General features: G+C 36.8%; 6 non-coding genes across 6 annotated transcripts; all 6 read right to left on the bottom strand.

The window, feature by feature from the left end:
• Window positions 1–9,794: 9,794 nt before the first annotated feature.
• Trnag-ucc (transfer RNA glycine (anticodon UCC)) lies at window positions 9,795–9,866 on the bottom strand. The gene has a single exon. It is a non-coding gene; the product is annotated as a tRNA-Gly (tRNA).
• Window positions 9,867–12,673: 2,807 nt separating this feature from the next.
• On the bottom strand, window positions 12,674–12,745 carry Trnag-ucc (transfer RNA glycine (anticodon UCC)). Its single transcript has one exon. It is a non-coding gene; the product is annotated as a tRNA-Gly (tRNA).
• Window positions 12,746–13,148: 403 nt separating this feature from the next.
• On the bottom strand, window positions 13,149–13,220 carry Trnag-ucc (transfer RNA glycine (anticodon UCC)). The gene has a single exon. It is a non-coding gene; the product is annotated as a tRNA-Gly (tRNA).
• A 3,356-nt stretch (window positions 13,221–16,576) lies between these two features.
• Trnag-ucc (transfer RNA glycine (anticodon UCC)) lies at window positions 16,577–16,648 on the bottom strand. Its single transcript has one exon. It is a non-coding gene; the product is annotated as a tRNA-Gly (tRNA).
• A 674-nt stretch (window positions 16,649–17,322) lies between these two features.
• On the bottom strand, window positions 17,323–17,394 carry Trnag-ucc (transfer RNA glycine (anticodon UCC)). The gene has a single exon. It is a non-coding gene; the product is annotated as a tRNA-Gly (tRNA).
• Window positions 17,395–20,039: 2,645 nt separating this feature from the next.
• On the bottom strand, window positions 20,040–20,111 carry Trnag-ucc (transfer RNA glycine (anticodon UCC)). The gene has a single exon. It is a non-coding gene; the product is annotated as a tRNA-Gly (tRNA).
• Window positions 20,112–20,899: the final 788 nt, after the last annotated feature.

Below are 20,899 nucleotides of genomic sequence, written 5' to 3'. Positions count from 1 at the left end.
CTAATATCATCAGCTTTGTTTTAAGAATTTCATTTAACAAGAACTGATAAAGTAGGTCATCTTTTGATGTCTAAGTAGCGTTTGGCTATTGTTAAAGCTAATGCATGCAAATTGATATTCACTTTAGCAGAAAATGCAAAAAATTGTGTAATCACTCTACTATTGAGTTTAAACAACTTCAATGATGAAATTGTGATTTTATAACCCCAACCAACTTAACTCAAAACTTTCCGATCCTAAATGAATACTGAAGTGTTGATTTAGATACTGTAGGAAGCTGACCTAAAACTTTCCTCCCGAAAAAAATAAGCTTACAAATAAGTGGCTGCAGAAAAACGTGATTGAAATCATTGACCTACTTCTACAAAATTTTTAATTCGTTCTAATGTTGGCACGGTTCTCATATGTACTCAGCATCAGTGACGAGTCCTGGAAAAACAGCTGTATGGCACAGTTTAATTCATTATATGGCTTTACGATCAAAGTCTAAATTTGTATTGGAAACAGTTTTTATACATAAATGCAAAATCTAACAACACATCATCGTAAAATGCCATGTTTTAGCGTGACTGATTGAAGTGGTACCCAGTTTGCATTGTTCATAGTAATTGTATCAATAAAGATCATTTGAGTTTTTACTTTTAACATATACGATACTGTAATGGTGTGTTGTGTTGGTCTTTTATTCTGTTATACTGTTCACATATCCTCTTCACTTCTCACATATTATATTTTCGATTTCAGGTAGGCCTATTATTTCCTCCAGCTGCTTTCTGGTGGTAACACAGAACCTGATGGAAATGTGAAACTGGAGTAAGATGTCAGTGAACTGATCCTCGGGGTATCGTGATACACAAAGTACAAGGAGGGATTGTATTGCCCAATATATCCACACTATAGGCGTAATAAGTAATTAAATGTTACACGATAACCGATTCTTCTCTAGGGCCTCTGACTGCCATTCAGGTGTAGCAAAATAGTTCAATCTCTGGTAACAGGTCGAAGGAATTTTCTGGCATTTTCATGCAACATAAATTTCCATACGAAAACAGTTTCATATGATATCGTGAGATGGTGTATGGAATTTAAAAAACAAATAGATGGATTTGGTATTAATGTATTTATGTACAACTATTCTATCTCCAGTCCTCAAGATTATAATTTCTTCTATTGTAATATATCAATCTTTGTACCACTCATCAGCAATGTGTTTGCTGGTTATTATGGCAGATGACTAACATTAGCTACATATTTCCTGTCAAAAGCCTTTTTCACTTCTGTTTATTTTGTGCCTGCTTGTATTTCATTAATGAATATGATGGTGTTTAAACTAAGATTCAACTGATGTCACCTTAAAAACGTGTGTAATTAATCTCATGTCCATCCCTTAGAGAGTTCTACATCTGACCTCACGTCCATCCCTTGGAGAGTTCTACATCTGACCTCACGTCTTTCCCTTAGAGAGTTCTACATCTGACCTCACGTCCATCCCCAAGATATTTCTAGATCTGACCTCACGTCCATCCCTTAGAGAGTTTTACATCTGACCTCACGTCCATCCCTAAGATACTTCTACATCTGACCTCACGTCCATCCCTTAGAGATTTTTACATCTGACCTCACGTCCATCCCTAAGATATTTCTAGATCTGACCTCACGTCCATCTCTTAGAGAGTTCTACATCTGATCTCACGTCCATCCCTAAGATACTTCTACATCTGACCTCACGTCCATCCCTAAGATCTTCTACATCTGATCTCACGTCCATCGCTAAGATAGTTCTAGATCTGACCTCACGTCCATCTCTTAGAGAGTTCTACATCTGATCTCACGTCCATCCCTAAGATACTTCTACATCTGACCTCACGTCCATCCCTAAGATCTTCTACATCTGATCTCACGTCCATCGCTAAGATAGTTCTAGATCTGACCTCACGTCCATCCCTAAGATAGTTCTACATCTGATCTCACGTCCATCCCTTAGAGAGTTCTACATCTCATGTCCATCCCTAAGATAGTTCTACATCTGATCTCATGTCCATCCCTAAGACACTTCTACGTCTGATCTCACACGTCCATTTGTAAGGTAGTTCTACATCTGATTTCACTTCCATTTGTAAAATAGTTCTACATCCGATCACTTTCTAAGATACCTTTGCACTTTGGCATCTCATGCCTATGCCCAATCTCAGGAATATCCCTTTGATACTAAAATTGAGCTTATGCCCATCCCTTCCACACTTCTATATTGGATGAGTATAATCATATATATATTCGCTGGCTTCCAGATGTATTGTAATTATTAAAGAAACATTTTTTCATTAAGTGTAAATGGCCTATGGCAATTACTTAGATTTTTGTCTTATTATATGATGTTGATTTTATCTAGATATATGATGTAAATTTAATTAATAAGGTTGAGAGATTTTCACTGTACTGTGTGTGTAATGGTTGTCATGATAAGCCACTGTTACTGATAAGAAATATAGCTATTACGAGCAATGAAGTCATCGCTATGAGCAAATCATTGTTTGAGAAGAATGTTTGGTGTACAAATGATCAAACACACACCACCAGATTGATCCGATTGATTGTAGATTGCTCTGGGAACCATGGCTTTGTTGCACTCAATATTCGTTATTTGTATACATGAATAATGCATCCACGTCATTTTGCACTATATACATAGTACATGGAATTTGGTAATATTTATACACACTTGGTCTTATTTACAACGTTATAACATTAATGGTAATCTTTAATATTAAGAGTGTTAAAGACTATTCAAGTGTTTTACTTCGTAACCTATGATAATATATATAGTGTGCACTGGCGAGTCCCGGACGGGCAAAACAGCTGTATTTAGCAGTTTAAATCATTATTTAGATTATATACTACACGTAATTCTAAATATACATTGACTTGTGATATCTACTGTTTTACGATCCTTCCTCACTAATCCACCAAACCATGTCACTCGAGCTAAGAGTGATTGATATACGATATTAGATTGTTTTACTATCATTATAATAAACAAACTCTTACTCTTGATGTAACACATGTTTTGTTAAACTATCTTTAAACATTTTCAGTTTCGTGTACTGAGCGCCTTATCGTTAGCTTAAAGTATATGATGTAAATACATATTAGGTCAATCTTGTCACGTGTGTGCTTATCTTATAAGTCTTTAGCTTTTCAAGCCAAAATTAAAGGGGAAAACTCAACTTGAAAATTAGAATGTACGTGTAGTTGTCAACATCAGGTTTATCATAGTACACCTCTGTCTTATACAATGTAGGGTCATTCTACCACAAAGATCTAACGCTCATTTTGTTACCCAATTTTTGAAGTCGGCGTTGTTAGATATAAAGCGTTCATACCTTTCCAATGTTGGATATTTTGTGATACAGTAAAATTATCACAACAAAAGCTTTGGGTCGCCAGTACTCACCAAATTTAAGTCCAATGTAAGCTTCAAATGAAATTGAAATTGCTGATGGCGAAAAGACAAATAAGCTGTTTTTCTCTCTTTGTTTGTTTCATATTGAAATATAAACGTAGCTTAATGAGTGAAGTTACAGTATTTACAGTGTTACAAAATCTAATCAACGAGATATTTCCCGTAAAAATCCATTGCGTGCACTTGGAAAATTTTAAGAGAAATTTTCATTATTTCATAAGCATTTGGCAAGTGCGTAATATTACTGTTCCCTCAGGGGATGCATATCAATATTAAAATAACATTGGGTGATCATGAACATGGTGAAATATACACTTATTTTAAGTTGGCGTATGGCCCTTTGTATCCAATTAATTTCTGTATCAATTCATAGACTTGAGAAAATATACCTGGAGGTGAACTGTACATTTAATTTACCAGTTACATGTACCTTAGTGAGAACATCTCAAGTTGTCATAAAGCCTACAGATAATTGTGTAAAACATATTAAGATAATCAAATTCATTTGCTAATTATGTAAGACATGATGAATACAAGACCAGCGGCGAAATTTATTTCACAAAAAACGACTCTTCTGCAGTTATGGAAAGAAAGACATTATTTCTATTATATTTTTTAATTTGCCGAAGTGGCTTTCATTTTGGCAGTCACACAAATGCCTTAAAACATGTTTTCTCCAGCTTACCTTGTATATACAGTAGTGGAAACATATAGGTACTTTGTACCAAACAATATCGGCACATTGTATCAAACATATAGGTACATTGTATCAAAGATATAGGTACATTGTATCAAACATATAGGTACATTGTACCAAACATATAGGTACTTTGTACCAAACGATATCGGCACATTGTATCAAACATATAGGTACATTGTATCAAACATACGGGTACATTGTATAAAACATATAGGTACATTGCATCAAACATATAGGTACATTGTATCAAACATATAGGTACATTGTATCAAACATATAGGTACATTGTATCAAACATATAGGTACATTGTATCAAACATATATGTACATTGTATCAAACATATAGGTACATTGTATCAAACATATACGTACTCTGTATCGCACGATATAGGTACTGAAATGATATGTCATCAAACATATAGGTACATTGTATCAAACATATAGGTACATTGTATCAAACATGGTACATTGTATCCATATACATTGTATCCATTTAGTATCAAACATTAGGTACTCTACATTGTGACAGTCAAACCGTCTTACCATTTACCATTGTGACAGTCAGTGATAAGTCTTACCATTGTGACAGTCAGTGGTAAGTCTTATCATTGTGACAGTCAGTGGTAAGTCTTACCATTGTGACAGTCAGTGGTAAGTCTTACCATTGTGACAGTCAGTGGTAAGTCTTACCATTGTGACAGTCAGTGGTAAGTCTTACCATTGTGACAGTCAGTGGTAAGTCTTACCATTGTGACAGTCAGTGGTAAGTCTTACCATTGTGACAGTCAATGATAAGTCTTACCATTGTGACAGTCAGTGGTAAGTCTTATCATTGTGACAGTAAGTCTTACCATTGTGACAGTCAGTGGTAAGTCTTACCATTGTGACAGTCAGTGGTAAGTCTTACCATTGTGACAGTCAGTGGTAAGTCTTACCATTGTGACAGTCAGTGGTAAGTCTTACCATTGTGACAGTCAGTGGTAAGTCTTACCATTGTGACAGTCAGTGGTAAGTCTTAGCATTGTGACAGTCAGTGGTAAGTCTTACCATTGTGACAGTCAGTGGTAAGTCTTACCATTGTGACAGTCAGTGGTAAGTCTTACCATTGTGACAGTCAGTGGTAAGTCTTACCATTGTGACAGTCAGTGGTAAGTCTTACCATTGTGACAGTCAGTGGTAAGTCTTACCATTGTGACAGTCAGTGGTAAGTCTTACCATTGTGACAGTCAGTGGTAAGTCTTACCATTGTGACAGTCAGTGATAAGTCTTACCATTGTGACAGTCAGTGGTAAGTCTTACCATTGTGACAGTCAGTGGTAAGTCTTACCATTGTGACAGTCAGTGGTAAGTCTTACCATTGTGACAGTCAGTGGTAAGTCTTCCGTGCTTCAGTCAGTGGCGTCGATCACACGATCGTATTGCCCTTGTATATAATATGTACGTTTTCAAGTGTCTCCGTGCATATAAAATAATCGATATAGTGTTAATTTTCCGATACAGATTTGTATTATTTTGATTAAGAAGTCCAAAATATAGATGATAACAACAATTGTGTTACCTTTCATATAAGAAATATAGTATTTGTTTTGTACAAAGCGTGAGGGACGTTGTACAGCTAATTGTTATCATATTAATACGACAAAGGAGGAGTGCCAATTTGGGCCTTCTGGCGGCCATGACCGATATTTTTTATTTCTTGTGTAGGAATTCCTTGGGGTTAGGCGGTCATGATTTGACATAAAATTAAGGTCAGATCTGAGCCATTCATTAGTTATGGGGGTAAAGTGGGGGGTTAAACAGCTCCATTATGACAAACCTACATTATATTTTTGGATTTTTTCTTCTTAATTTTCATGTAATAATCCATATCAAAACATTCATTAGTAAAATTGATTGAAAAAAATATTCCATTGTTGAAAAGTAGGTCATGGTAATTAAGCTCATTAATTGCTAATTATATTAAAGATGAACTTAATTTTCTGCCTTAATGCACATAAATACAATACCTTTATCATGTGTCATGCTTTAGTACGATTTATTTTTGAATACTTTATAGAAAATGGAGAATTAATTAATGGGAGGGGGCGGGTTCACACTTTTGACAACTTTTGGTTGATATCAGAGTTGTCTTATGTAATTATATTAGATAATAAATATCTAATAAATAAATGTTAAATTGTACTGCATTAAGAACTGTTTAAAATAAATTGCTTGATAAATGTAGAGATATTTAAACCAGTTTGGTACGGCTGGTTGAGCTTTAAGCTAAAATGGCGGGATATAATGCCATCCCCTGACATATACCTTGTTAAGGATCTTTGTGTCTACCGGTGAGTATACATGTGCACCTTGTCTCAGACAGTTCATATACCCTTATATATACAATTAATACGTGGCAACTACACTTCACAACCTCAGTGATTTTAGTATACTTTCATTGGTTTGACAGTCACTGATATTGTACATATAATTTAGACATATAATTGTAATTCAACTGTTGTTCATAATTTTGTTCATCCAAATTAAGGTTTTAATTGGAGTGTTTTCTAAGTTTATGCCCTGTTTTCTTTTCTTTTATCAATATGCCAGTGCACAGGCAGTGCGCTTGTTGTAAAGCACAATATAAAGTAAGGCTCTGTTGTCTGAATAAAACAGTCATTCTGTCTTACTTGAAAGCAAATATTAATGATGCCTTAAGGTTTGGTGACCCCGTATGTAAAAAATGCAGGGGAAGATACTACAATCACCATTCATCTACTGAACATCCTAGTAGCGATGTAGAGCACCAGCTTGAGTCACCTGAAAACAAAAAAATCAAACTTGACATTCCATGGGCTACATTAGGTGAATCTCGATGTTTCATTTGTAAAATGTTAAGAGAGGAATGTAAAAGTAAAATGGTAATGCTCTCAACAGAAATGCGAGTAAAGATTTTTATTAAGACAGGTATCCTTGTCCCAAACACCTGCAGATGTTGTTCTTCCCACATAGTGAATGGTGATTTCCCATCTGATAGTCTATCTTCACTCGCATATTCCAGCAAAGACACTGAACTGGATTCTTCTGAAATATCAGAGATCCTTTTGACACTTAGGGCAGCTGCTTCAAAGAAAAGTTGTTTAGACTTTGATTCCTCAGATGGATTAACTGATCAAGATTACTACCGTCTCACAGGTCTGTATAAAAATCAATTTTCTGACCTTTTACGATCAGTTAATCCCTCTCTTTACTCTACACTGAACAGAAGCACAAGGACTGCATTAGCCATCCTGCTTGTAAAGTTGAGGACTGGCATGTCTTTATCAATATTAGCTTCTCTGTTCAACATGACAAAGAGAATATGTGGAAAATGTATTCATTCAGCTCGCCAAGCATTGATGACCCACTTCGTTCCTTCACACCTTGGCCTGCAACACATCACTAGAGAACAAGTAATTCAAAACCATACAACGGTATTTGCAAGGAAGATGTTTGCCTCTGGTGAAGATGTCGCTATAGCTGTTGCTGATGGCACATATATTTATGTGTGAAAGTCAGCAACTATACTTTCCAACGACGCTCTTTGTGACACAAAGGACGCCCTCTCCTGAAACCAATGCTTCTTGTGGCCTCAGATGGCTATATACTGTCTGTCCTAGGCCCATATTTAGCAGACAGTGGTAATGACGCCAACATTACAAAACACATGTTGAAAACTAACACTGAGAACATCAAGGATTGGTTTCAAGATGATGATGTTCTTGTCGTTGACAGAGGCTTCAGAGATGTGACAGAACTGTTGAATGATGCTGGCATCAAAACAGAAATGCCATTTTTCTTGCCAAAGGGGCAGAAACAACACACACATACTGAGGCAAACGAATCTCATCTTGTAACAAAGGTAAGGTGGGTTGTGGAGTCGGCAAATGGGCGGATTAAGCAGTGGAAGACCTTGTGACAGTGTTTTGCCCAACACTCTCATTCCAGTTGTAGGTGATTTTGTGAGAATTGTGTGTGCAATTTGTAATGTCAATGATAAGTCTTACCACTTGCCTCTGATTCTCCCAATGACCTCATCATTGCTGACAATGTTGGCTCTGTCAAAATGTCCCAATAAATTGCAAATTCAAGTTGAAAAAGAAGGTTTGGCTAGGAAAAGAGCCATATGGGTCAAGCTTGATGACAGTCAGTTTGCCTGACTTTCCTCAGCTGACAGAACCGGAGTTGAGAGATCTTACCATGGGAGTATATCAGTTGAAGCAGGCAAAGTCATATACCATGGAGCACTTGTCTGATGATGGCCAGTATGAATTAAGGGCATGCAGGGAAAAGCCTGGCTTAATTAAAGTTCAGATTCGTTCCAGACATGTTGGTAAGTCTTACCATGCACAACCTGTGGATAAGTATTCCCATTGTTTGACTCCTATATCTGGTTGGTATTGCCAGTGTAAGGTTGGTGCCAGGGTAGTGGGCTGCTGTGCCCATATTGCATCTGTTCTCTGGTACCTTTCTTATGAGCGACACCAGCCTAGGATAGCACACCCAACTGCCTCATCAAGCTACCTCAGCTGCGCTGATGACGCAATGATGATTGAGGACTGGTCTGAGTCTGACAGTGACAATGAGTAACTAACTATGTGTACGACCATTGTATGTATAGTGGAGTGAAATGCAACACTAGAGGTTAAGATTGATATCTTTCATTAGCCATTTCTGTGTTAATACTTCGGTAAAACCACTGATACAGACATATGGTCAAAGTTGTCGATTGTAAAATTCAAAGCACCGCCTCTTCTTTGTTTTCTTTAAAGTATGCAAAAATATTTCTTATTAAAACATGGTACATGATAAAGGTATTGTTTTTATGTACATTAAGGCAGAAAATTAAGTTCATCTTTAATATAATTAGCAATTAATGAGCTTAATTACCATGACCTACTTTTCAACAATGGAATATTTTTTTCAATCAATTTTACTAATGAATGTTTTGATATGGATTATTACATGAAAATTAAGAAGAAAAAATCCAAAAATATAATGTAGGTTTGTCATAATGGAGCTGTTTATGAATTTCTCCCCATATAAAATAATCGATATAATGAATTTTCTCAGAACAGACCTTAATTTTGATGTCAAAATATATGACCGCCTGATAACAACAATTGTGTTCCTACACAAGAAATAAAAAATATCGGTCATGGCCGCCAGAAGGCCCAAATTGGCACTCCTCCTTTATTGGGGTATTTTACCTAGCCCTTTTTTTTACACTTTTTGTGGCATAACTGTCATTAGTTGCGAACTCTACGTGTTAGAGATTAAATTACTTAAAGCCACCAAGTTTTATCTGATTTTTTTGTAAAATATTGAGTCTCGACGAAAGGTCGCGGGTAAATATAATTTAAAGCAAGCATTGCAATCTATCGTATCGAATCGAATCGTATTTTACGAGCAAAGTTTTGTTATCGTGCAAACGTCATGTCAAGTTTTGTTTACCGTTTTGTTTTACCTCCCGACTATTGACACAGTAAAATATTTTTTATAATGCAAGCAGCGTTTTAGAATATAAAAACAAATTTATTTATTACATCGTGAGATTTTTTCGCATATGTGGTTTATGTATCACACCGAAAGTAGATTTAAAAAATAAAATCAATGTGCGTCGGCCGGGAGTCGAACCCGGATCGACTGCTTGGAAGGCAACCATGCTGACCGTTACACCACCGACGCTACGCTTGTTTCGAGTTTACAATGCCAAATGGATGATAAAGTCGTTAGGTTGTGGTTTTTTCATTCATAAAAGTTGTTATCAGTGGCAACTTAATCTCAAACACTTTACAAGGAAGTCACATTGTATCTTAGAGCTATATTTACGATGATTTCAAATCTATATTCTGATTTTATAATCAGGTAGGCTAATTGTATACGAAAATTCTCTGCAGTCGCCTTCTAGGGTACAGCATTTTTTTACCCTAAACATCACTGACAAATTCTAGGACAAATTGCTGTATGATGGAAGTTAGCTCATTATTTGGCGCTACTGTATCTGATTCTAGAAGGACAAACTGCTGTATGATGATTTTTTATACATATTTGGCTCTAATGTGTCTGATTCTTGAAGGACAAACTGCTGTATGATGGAAGTTAGTTCGTTATTTGGCTCTACTGTACATCTAATTCTAAATTTGTATTGAAAACTCAATTAGTTGGTGCGTATGTTGTACAATTTTATGTATTAGTCCTAGGCTGGCACACACACCCTCACTCACACATCCTCACACACACACCCTTTTCACACACCCTCTCACACACCCCCACTCACACACAACCTCATACACCCCCACTCACACACACCCCCATTTCACACACCCTCTCACAAACCCCCACTCACACACACTCTTACACACAACCTCACACACCCTTACTCACATTCACACCACCACACGCACATATATACATTTTCAAAAAGACAAACGAATCACCTGTTTTTATTATCAGTTTGTAATCATTCCCTGCTGCACTAAACACTGTTGGGATTGCCACGTCGACGATAAAGGTCATCAGCCCCAGGTCATGTGCTGTTAAACTGATTAAACTGTTTACAACATCAGTATCGTAAGTAGCATCTGTTACGCATATTCAAATCTTTAATACTTGTTCATATGTTAATTTACAAAGTTGGATAAACTTATGTTGTATGTGGATTACTCATAATGTTGACATACAAATGAAAAAAAAAACATATGCCTATTCCAGTAGTAGTATTGGCGTCATTCTCGGCCCCACGGCTATAAACGCTAGCAAAGGGGAGTAACTCTGAGAGATAAATATGTATCGAATTTGGCAGTTAGTTATTCCCACTTTTGGCATGTAATGGTTGATCATATATCATGTTTGTCTGTGATATTTATGTCAGGCCATTTCCGTATTGGCTATTGCCAAAGGCTATGTAACGTCCATGTGCTGTCACGCTCCATTTAGCCTACAAAACCACATCGTTACAGAACACTCACACCTGTATGCCCTCACAATGATTTGGGATTTCTTTCATTATTTTGTTTATGAGGAGAGGAAGTCATAATTGGAAAAGGTTAAGGCCGTATCTCTCTTGTCTGACAAAAGGAAAATGTATTTGTAATGCCGAACAAAATTGACTTAAGGACAGTAAGATACGAACAAAAGATTTAAGTACCAAAATAATGAGATCAGTTGATCCATAAGGCACCAACGTCTTTTGCTTTAACGAGTATGGATAGCGTCGGAGTTTTGATACATACTTGATAGCCCTCGACTGTGAAGTTTCCGTCAGCAATGGCTATCTCTCATGGAAATCACAATATTTGATTGAAACCAATCCTGTCGAATAAATGTATAAATACTGTAGGTTAGAAAAATAGGAACGTCATCATCAAGAAATGGAACATTCACAATAGAACGATTGAAACCATCTCATTTACACCGTATAGTGGTAAGATATTGATGTTAGAGAGAATATGTAACGTCACTGGATTCAACGTCACGAGGGAGTATTCAGTTGACGTTTGTGGACGTCTAAAAGACATGAAGTATTCAAAGTTTGTATGTTTTCTTGCTAGCGCATTAGTTTATCTGAGTTACTCATATGACATCGATACGGCCGCGTTCGACCTTGCTCACTACCTTAACACCATTAAAGACTCTCAGAAGCATAAATCCTCAGTATGATCACGTTTTATACAATGTTCGGCACATTTATAATAGAAAATTTAACTTATGTGACATTAGTAGAACCCTTATTTGGCTGTAATATATATGCTATTTGCTATGTATAATGTCGTGTGGTTTAAAATATACACAAGAACTTGATATTCCTGTAAAATGAGTCAATATCCGAAACTTAACATGATGATTTGATTGTGGGGTTCCGGTACCTGCCCATTTCCATTTCAAAGATTTTTCAGGTTGTTTCTTTTTCTTGATTTTGTTCATTTGGTCTCGTCATCCGTGATGAGACTACAGCTTCTGTATCATTCGGTGTATATGGATTCTACTCTCGCTTTGTTGGCAATGATTTTGCCAAGTCATTTCTTGATATTTACATCTGGTTATTTTATGTGTGGACTTATCTGCAGGGAACGTCTGGTATGTCCTGAATTGTATTCAAAACGTCTGTAAACCGTCGGTACAAAAGTCATACAATAAACGAAATCTGAATCTAATAACCTTATCACAAGGAAGAGTAGATCAAGTGTTTTGGAAGGATAAGCGTCTTCTGCTTCATGATGGAGAGCGAAATGAGAATCTAGAACAATTCAAATTGATTATATCGCATCCTGAAACGAAAGCAATGTTAATAACACCGAAATTACCGGCATCCAAAAAACTCCAATACATCATGTTGGCGACAATCACACTTCTTTATCCTGTATCTCTTGAAATAATTATCGTTTCCTAATTATTTTTCGGCATCATAATTCTATGATGGTGATCAATTTGGGAAAAACAGTGTTTTATTTGGTATTCTACCGCATAATATGATGATTATTGTAAAACATATGTGCGTCGGCCGGGAGTCGAACCCGAATCGACTGCTTGGAAGGCAACCATGCTGACCGTTACACCACCGACGCCTTGGCATTACAGAATTTCCTTTACGTCGGTTTCATATAATTCAATATTGTACAATTTATTGAACATTGTTTTCGGATCATTCTTTCTTCTGGAGAACCAGTTAAGTACATAGACCGTGAATACAACATACCAGAATCACAGAAAATTTAAAGAAACCCGACATGAGAAAGTAGAACAATTCAAATTGATTATTCTAAAACAAAAACAGGATTAATTACATCAAAACTACCGTCATACTCATGGACATCGTAAAAATAAACCCCCATATATAATTATATTGGCGACCATCACACTTCTTCATGTATCTGTTGAAACTAATAATTAGCATTTTCTATTTTCTTATTGGCATATTTTTTTATTGGTGCTCTATCGGGGGAAATGATGATGCAACAGAATAGTATGTGCGTCGGCCGGGAGTCGAACCCGGATCGACTGCTTGGAAGGCAACCATGCTGACCGTTACACCACCGACGCCTTATCTTTGATGTATTTTTAACCATTTAAATCTAAACAGAAATTTGCTGGTAACAGTAAATTTTCCGGAGTAGCAGCCAGCCGCTACGTCAGCCGGTATAGAAAATGTCAATCTCAGCACATTTAGTCTGTCTATAAGATAGCTTCCATGTTATTAACCAGTTGTCAATTTCTTATGAATAAATAGCGCCAGGTATTATCATCATATTTTCTTTTAATATGCTGCGACGATAATACGTTGATTTAACTACATGAATTGTCAATGTGAACATACCATTGAAAATGCTTTTTTGTTATATCAATACATCGTTGGTGATCGGTAGTCGATCATAGCACAGTAAACTATATAACAGAAACGTCTCATTCTTAATTCGTCAGGGATCATGATGACTTCGCCATCTGGAACATTACATGGTAAAACTAAAGGTACAGGCGAATAATCTGATTGGTCTAGAGTGGGTTTCAGGAAAAAAACTGACCAATAACAGGTTTCTTTTAAGATTACTTAGGAGCGACACCCAACTTCAAAGCCACTACAACACACAGGTATGTGACCTCGAGATTCATTTCATGTACATCAAAGGATCAAACTAGTCTTGCCGTCTTATCCACTACACAATACTTCGGTAAATGGCTCATGCTATTTCAACAACGTAGTTGTGTCAAATAATAGATTATCTAATTATATTTTTGTTGATGCTCTTTAGGAAAAGAGCCGATATCCGAAATTTAAGATGATGATTTGCGTGTGGGGTTCCTGTACCTGCTAATTTCCCTTTCAATAATTTTTGAAGGCTACTTTTTAAGTTCTTTATATTTTTCTTGATTTTGTACATTTATAGAAACGATAATACAGAATGATTCAAATTGATTATATCGCGTTCTAAAACAAAAACAGGAAACCGAAACCACCGCCATAGTTATGGATATTTAAAACAATAATTCCCATATATATCATGTTGGCGACCATCACACTTCTTCATCGCGTATCTCTTCAGACAAATAATTAGCAGCTACATCTTACTTCTTGTCATAATAATGTTTTAGTTTGTATTCTATTGGGGGAGGGGAATGATATGATGCAGCAACAAAAAGAAATTTGCGTCGGCCGGGAGTCGAACCCGGATCGACTGCTTGGAAGGCAACCATGCTTTTTTTTTCTTGGCAACCATGCTGACCGTTACACCACCGACGCCTTGTTTTTTTAAAAATATCTTTATTCTTTCGACTCAGATATCTTACCAATGTCTAACATGATTAAACATAAGTTTCCGGGTCATTTCATCCCCTTGAGAATCGTCTAGGTCAATAGACCGTGATTGACAGCGTAAGACAAACCCACTGTGTACAACATATTGGGATCATACATTACATTTGTATGTTGTAACATCTAGACACCTGTTGTCATGGCAATCACTCCTACAAACGTGCTGTTATGCGCCAGTAAAGTCACTGAAAACCACTTGAAAAGTTTACGTTTACCTAATACTAACAAAAAGTATCAAACAATTGTTATATGATGATATACTGGGAGGAAATAGAAACGCAATGAGCAGAAAGTTAATATTGTAAATTAAATCCTTGACGTAAACCCCTGAAACTTGACAAATGTGTGCATTTGAGTTAGGTCCCTATGGTACCGTGTTAAAATCACTGATGCATAACTAAACTGCGCACGCTGCTTGTACAAAAGAATAAGAGACCAAAGCACGATATCTCGAACCCAGTATAAAGGATTGGTTCAAAATCTGTGTGTGCAAATCTACAGACATATCCGTCTTGATTTCGCACATTTTAAGCATAAACAATTCACCGTAAAAATGCCACGAATGTCCGAAGTTGACAGGGTTCATGCCATTGCACTTCTTAAGCAAGGTACCCCGCAAAATCAGGTCGCTAATCAGTTTGAAGTCTATCCATCGAACATTTGCCGTTTCATCCAAAGACTACATGCCACCGGAAGGGTTACAGACCGTCCCCTAAGCGGTCGCCCTCGTGTGACGACGCGTCGGCAGAATAGGGCAATGCGACTTTCGCACCTACGCAATCGCTTTCTGACGGCCAAGGAAACAGCAAGGAACACAATTGGATGTCATCATGTTCCAATTGATTCAAAGACAGTGCGTACTCGACTGCGTGCCTTCGGTATAAGACCGCGGCGGCCATATGTTGGACCACAGCTTAATGCGCGGCGACGTGCCAGACGAATGCAATGGCTGAACGCACATTCCATAAGACGCTTCCCAATTCAACGTTGGAGAAGGGTCCTGTTCTCAGATGAGTCCAGGTTTTCGCTTTACCGGGCAGACGGCCGACGTCGTGTCTATAGACGTACCCACGAGATGCAGATGCTTGCGTGATAGAGAATAACCGCTTTGGAGGAAGATCGGTCATGGTATGGGGAGGGATTGCGCATGGTATTAAGACTCCTCTGGTCGTTATTCAGGGAAATTTCACGGCCGTCCGCTATAGAGATCAAGTCCTAGCGCCCCATGTTATTCCTCTAGAACAGCAGCGTCAACTGACGTTTCAGCAGGACAACGCCCGATCGCATGTAGCGAGGGTTTGCCATAGTTATCTCGCAGCAAACAATGTCCCCACTCTAGACTGGCCCCCATACAGCCCGGACCTCTCCCCAATAGAACATTTATGGGACGAGCTGGACAGAAGGATAAGACGTAGGCCGAATCCTCCAATCAACGTCGCTCAGTTGGCGTTGGCGCTGGATAAGGAATGGAATCGTATACCAATGAGGAGAGTTAAAACCCCGATCAATTCAATGCACAAAAGAGTTCGTGCAGTTACTGCAGCTCCCGCTGGGCACACGATATTGATGGGTCCAGAACGCACTTCAGTTTGAGTGGGGTACTCTTGAATCAACGTCAAATTTGAAAGGTTTACTTAACGTACACGAATTAAATTATCGTAGATGACAGAGTGGTCAACTCTCTTCCAGTTACACCATAATTACATTCTAAAACCCTTTTCTTTTTCCCGTAGTTGACCTGGGATTTCCTAATTGCGTTTCTTTTTACTCTCAGTATATATATGGTGATGACTTACGATCCCATCAACAGTACTTACATGTACGTATCTTATATTTTCTATGCATCTTTTAATCGTAGAAGTCAGCTAACATCTCTTGAAACAAATAATTATCGGTTCCTACTTATTTTTCGGCATGATAACTTTATAGTTGTATGTTGACCGTGCTTTCTCTTTTCATCAGTAATATCTTACAGATATCGTATTCTGTTGTCAACAACTGACGCCAAGACGATGGTGATCAATTTGGGGTAAACAGTGTTTTATTTGGTATTCTATCAGATAATATGATGCTCATGCAAAAGATAATGTGCGTCGGCCGGGAGTCGAACCCGGATCGACTGCTTGGAAGGCAACCATGCTGACCGTTACACCACCGACGCCTTGACATGAGAGAAATTCTTCTTTCCTCGGATTAAAATATTTCAGTATTTTTTTATTTGACGTTTGTTTCCGTGTCATTCGATCCTCTGGAGAACCAGCTAAGTTTGTACATTTGTATGTTGTAGAATTTAAATCAAGACATCCGTTGTCATGATACTCACCAATACACACGTGCTACCTAAAGTTTTATATCAACTACTATTGATAGAGTCCTCCAAGGAATCCCCTCATTATAATGATTTAAATCCGAATGAAAAGTAATACTTTAAATTCACCAGTTAGTGTTAAAGCAGCATGTTTCATCTCACATGAGAAAAATTGGTTGGGTTCTTATTATGACATAAATATAACACAATTTCTATATGATGTCAATTAGTGGAGAGCACTGACGATCCCATTATCACAAGTTTAGTACATGGATGTAATATTGTTCTATCTATACGTGGATAAGGCGAGTCAGTGATCAATGTTATTATATTGATATGATTGTCTCAGATAAAATTGAGATTGGAAAATTTCGGTTGTAAACAACGCGTTTTTTTTCTGGAAGAATTATAAGGTGATGACTAGTTCTACTATACAATCGTTTTCCATTCTTCAATGACTAATTATTGTCCTATTAATCCAATGTTCGAGGTTTTGAAATATGGAACAAAATCATGTAAAATAAATGTGCGTCGGCCGGGAGTCGAACCCGGATCGACTGCTTGGAAGGCAACCATGCTGACCGTTACACCACCGACGCCTTATCTCTGCAGTATTTTTTGCCATTTAAATCTGAACAGAAATTTGCTGGTAACAGTAAAGTTTTCGGAGCAGCAGCCCAGTTGCCACGTCAGCCGGTAATAGTACGTGTCAATCTCAGCACATTTATTCTGTCTGTAAAATAGTTCCTGTGTTATTTACTAGTTGTCAATTTCTTGTAACGAAATAACGCCAGGTTATATCATCATGTAGCAATACATATGCAATTATGTGTGGAGTTAGTGGTTTGCCTACTATAAAACAGCACCTTTGTAAAATCAGGTTTTTCTCGTTTCACCTTCTAGTGTTTGTATTATACTCCTCAGCTGTAGCTGTTCTGTATTTATATTGACAATATTTATGGAATCTTCAGACACATTTTTTGTTGAAAATATTGACTGTATATTGTAATTATATTGGTAACAAATTAACATCAGACATTTTATCAAATTTAAGTCACACTTACACACACTGAACGTCACTTCATAACAGAAACGTATAAAATGAAATCAATCAGTTGGTGACTATAAGAGATAATCTAGTGAAATGCGTTCACTGTTATCATATCTAAGACCTCTGAATCATTTCAATAGTCAACTGGCTTCAAAAGTTTGTTGTCAGTAATCAAAATACTCACGCAATGTATAAATAAAAGACGTCTTAATTTGGGACATTTGGTTACCTACCATATTACGCCTTTTGAGAATACAGAAACGTACAACCCCTAAAAAAAAGTTGATAAAAAATGAATCAGTATGTTTAACGTCTTTGGCATAACCCAGAAGTTTAAGTTTTTCGAAAGAAAAATCTGCTAAGTAACTCTGATCAGCGTCTGAAAAAAGTTTCTTCCATAAAGAAGGCAACCATGCTGACCGTTACACCACCGACGCCTTGTTTGATCGGGGACATCCTCTTTCGTCGGATTCAAATCGTTAACCAGTGTAATTTCTTTTGAACGTTTGTGTCCGGGTCATATCATCCTTTGAAGAATTATCTTGGTCAAAAGCCTGAGAATGACATCATCAGACAAATCCGTAGCAGGTTCACACACTGTATTTATGTGTTGTAACATTGAAATCACGACACTTGTCGTCATGGCAATTATTACCACAAATGTTATGCGCCTGTAGGGTCAAAGAACTCCATTTTTTAATATAGACATTAACATAACAATTTACATCAACTACTTTTGACAGTGTCGTGAATCTTTCCACCAAGGAATCCCCTCGTCATAATTCAAACACCTCGTTTTATCTCGAATGAGGAAAATATAGCATGAAATTTTATTTTGATAGAAACATCAAACAACTGTTGTATGACGTTAGTTAATGTAGAAAACTGACGATCTGTACATCTGGGATTTAAACCAGTCAGTTAGCAAAAGTATTTATAAAGAACAGGATTTTCCCCGGTAAAACAGAGATTGGATATTAAGATGGGGAAAAAACGAGGTTTTATACCTATAACAATTAAAGGCATTGATTTATATAACATAGATCTTGCTTTTCTTCATTGAGTCATCATTGTAGTATAGATCAAGTCCTTGAGGAGTTGAACTATCTGACAAAATCATAGTGACTTTCACACCAACGACGATGTTAACTTCACAGAATATTTTGTCATTTAGATCTAAAAAGAATTTCGCTGGTACAAGTTAAGTTTCCGGATTAGGATTTCAGCTACCACTTTCAGCCGGTATAGAGGATTTTAATCTCGAAATAGAAATATTATTAGTCTATAAGACAGCTCACGTGTTTATGACTAGTTGTCAAATCCTTATCAATATGAATGTCTGAAATCACACTTACTCATATTAAACGTTATTTCATATCAGCACCATATTTTGTATGACTTCATCAACATGTTACTATCGAAGTGACAGTCATCAAGTCGTTTACTAAACACTTTTATATTCAAATACATTTTCTATTAATATGTTGCGACAATGATACATTCTAAATATGCGTATTGATTTAACTACATGAATTGTCAATGTGAACATACCATTGAAAGTGCTTTTTTGTTATATCAATACATCGTTGGTGACCGGCAGTCGATCATAGCACAGTAAACTATATAACAGAAACGTCTCATTCTTAATTCGTCAGGGATCATGATGACTTCGCCATCTAGAACATTACATGGTAAAACTAAAGGTACAGGCGAATAATCTGATTGGTCTAGAGTGGGTTTCAGGAAAAAAACTGACCAATAACAGGTTTCTTTTAAGATTACAAAGGAGCGACACCCAAATTCAAAGCCACTACAACACACAGGTATGTGACCTCGAGATTCATTTCATGTACATCAAAGGATCAAACTAGTCTTGTCGTCTTATCCACTACACAATACTTCGGTAAATGGCTCATGCTATTTCAACAACGTAGTTGTGTCAAATAATAGATTATCCAATTATCTTTTTGTTGATATTCGTTAGGAAAAGAGCCGATATCCGAAATTTAAGATGATGATTTGCGTGTGGGGTTCCTGTACCTGCTAATTTCCCTTTCAATAATTTTTGAAGGCTACTTTTTAAGTTCTTTATATTTTTCTTGATTTTGTACATTTATAGAAACGATAATACAGAATGATTCAAATTGATTATATCGCGAGGGGAATGATATTATGCAGCAACAAAAAGCAATTTGCGTCGGCCGGGAGTCGAACCCGGATCGACTGCTTGGAAGGCAACCATGCTGACCGTTACACCACCGACGCCTTTCTAGATGCAAATATATTTTTTCTTTCGCGTCAGATATCTTACAATCGTCAAACTTGTTTAAATGTTTGTTTCCGGGTCATTTCATCAACTGGAGAATTGTCTAGGCTGTTAGACCGTGATTGATAGCATAAGACAAACCCAGTGAGTACAACATACTAGAATCATACATTACATTTGTATGTAGTAACATCAAAACACCTGTTGTCATGGAAATCACTCCTAAAAACGTGCTGTTATGCGCCAGTAAGGTCACTGAAAACCACTTGAAAAGTTTACATTTACCTAATACTAACAAAAAGTATCAAACAATTGTTATATGATGATATATATGGTGATGACTTACGATCCCATCAACAGTATTTACATTTATACTGAGAGGAAATAGAAACGCAATGAGCAGAAAGTTAATATTGTAAATTAAATCCTTGACGTACAATTTTCAAAGACAGACATGAGATATCAATAGGATGCTACATAATAAAAGTAGACGAGCACCTGATGATTAGCAGATGCAATTAAATGTAAGATAGTCGAATGTATTTTGTTTCTTATATATTCACAATATGACAGGAGAATTATCATGCAATGACATCCTTTAAAAAATCAGAAGACCGTGATATTGAGAGCTTGATTTTAATCAAGGAATTTTGAGCATTTATAAGGTTAGGGTGAAATCCATTTCCATTGTGTGTGGTTGCTTCAAGGTCAAATGTGCAAGAGATTTAATTTCTTAATTGTGTAATTGGTTATTATTTCCTTTGGAAATAATAAGCCGATACTTGTA

Source organism: Ylistrum balloti, unplaced genomic scaffold, assembly GCF_031769215.1.
Source record: "Ylistrum balloti isolate Yb309-2 unplaced genomic scaffold, AGI_CSIRO_Ybal_v1 Utg369664, whole genome shotgun sequence".
In the NCBI taxonomy this organism is placed as follows: Eukaryota; Metazoa; Mollusca; class Bivalvia; order Pectinida; family Pectinidae; genus Ylistrum; species Ylistrum balloti.
This window is presented reverse-complemented; position numbering and strand designations above follow the sequence as displayed.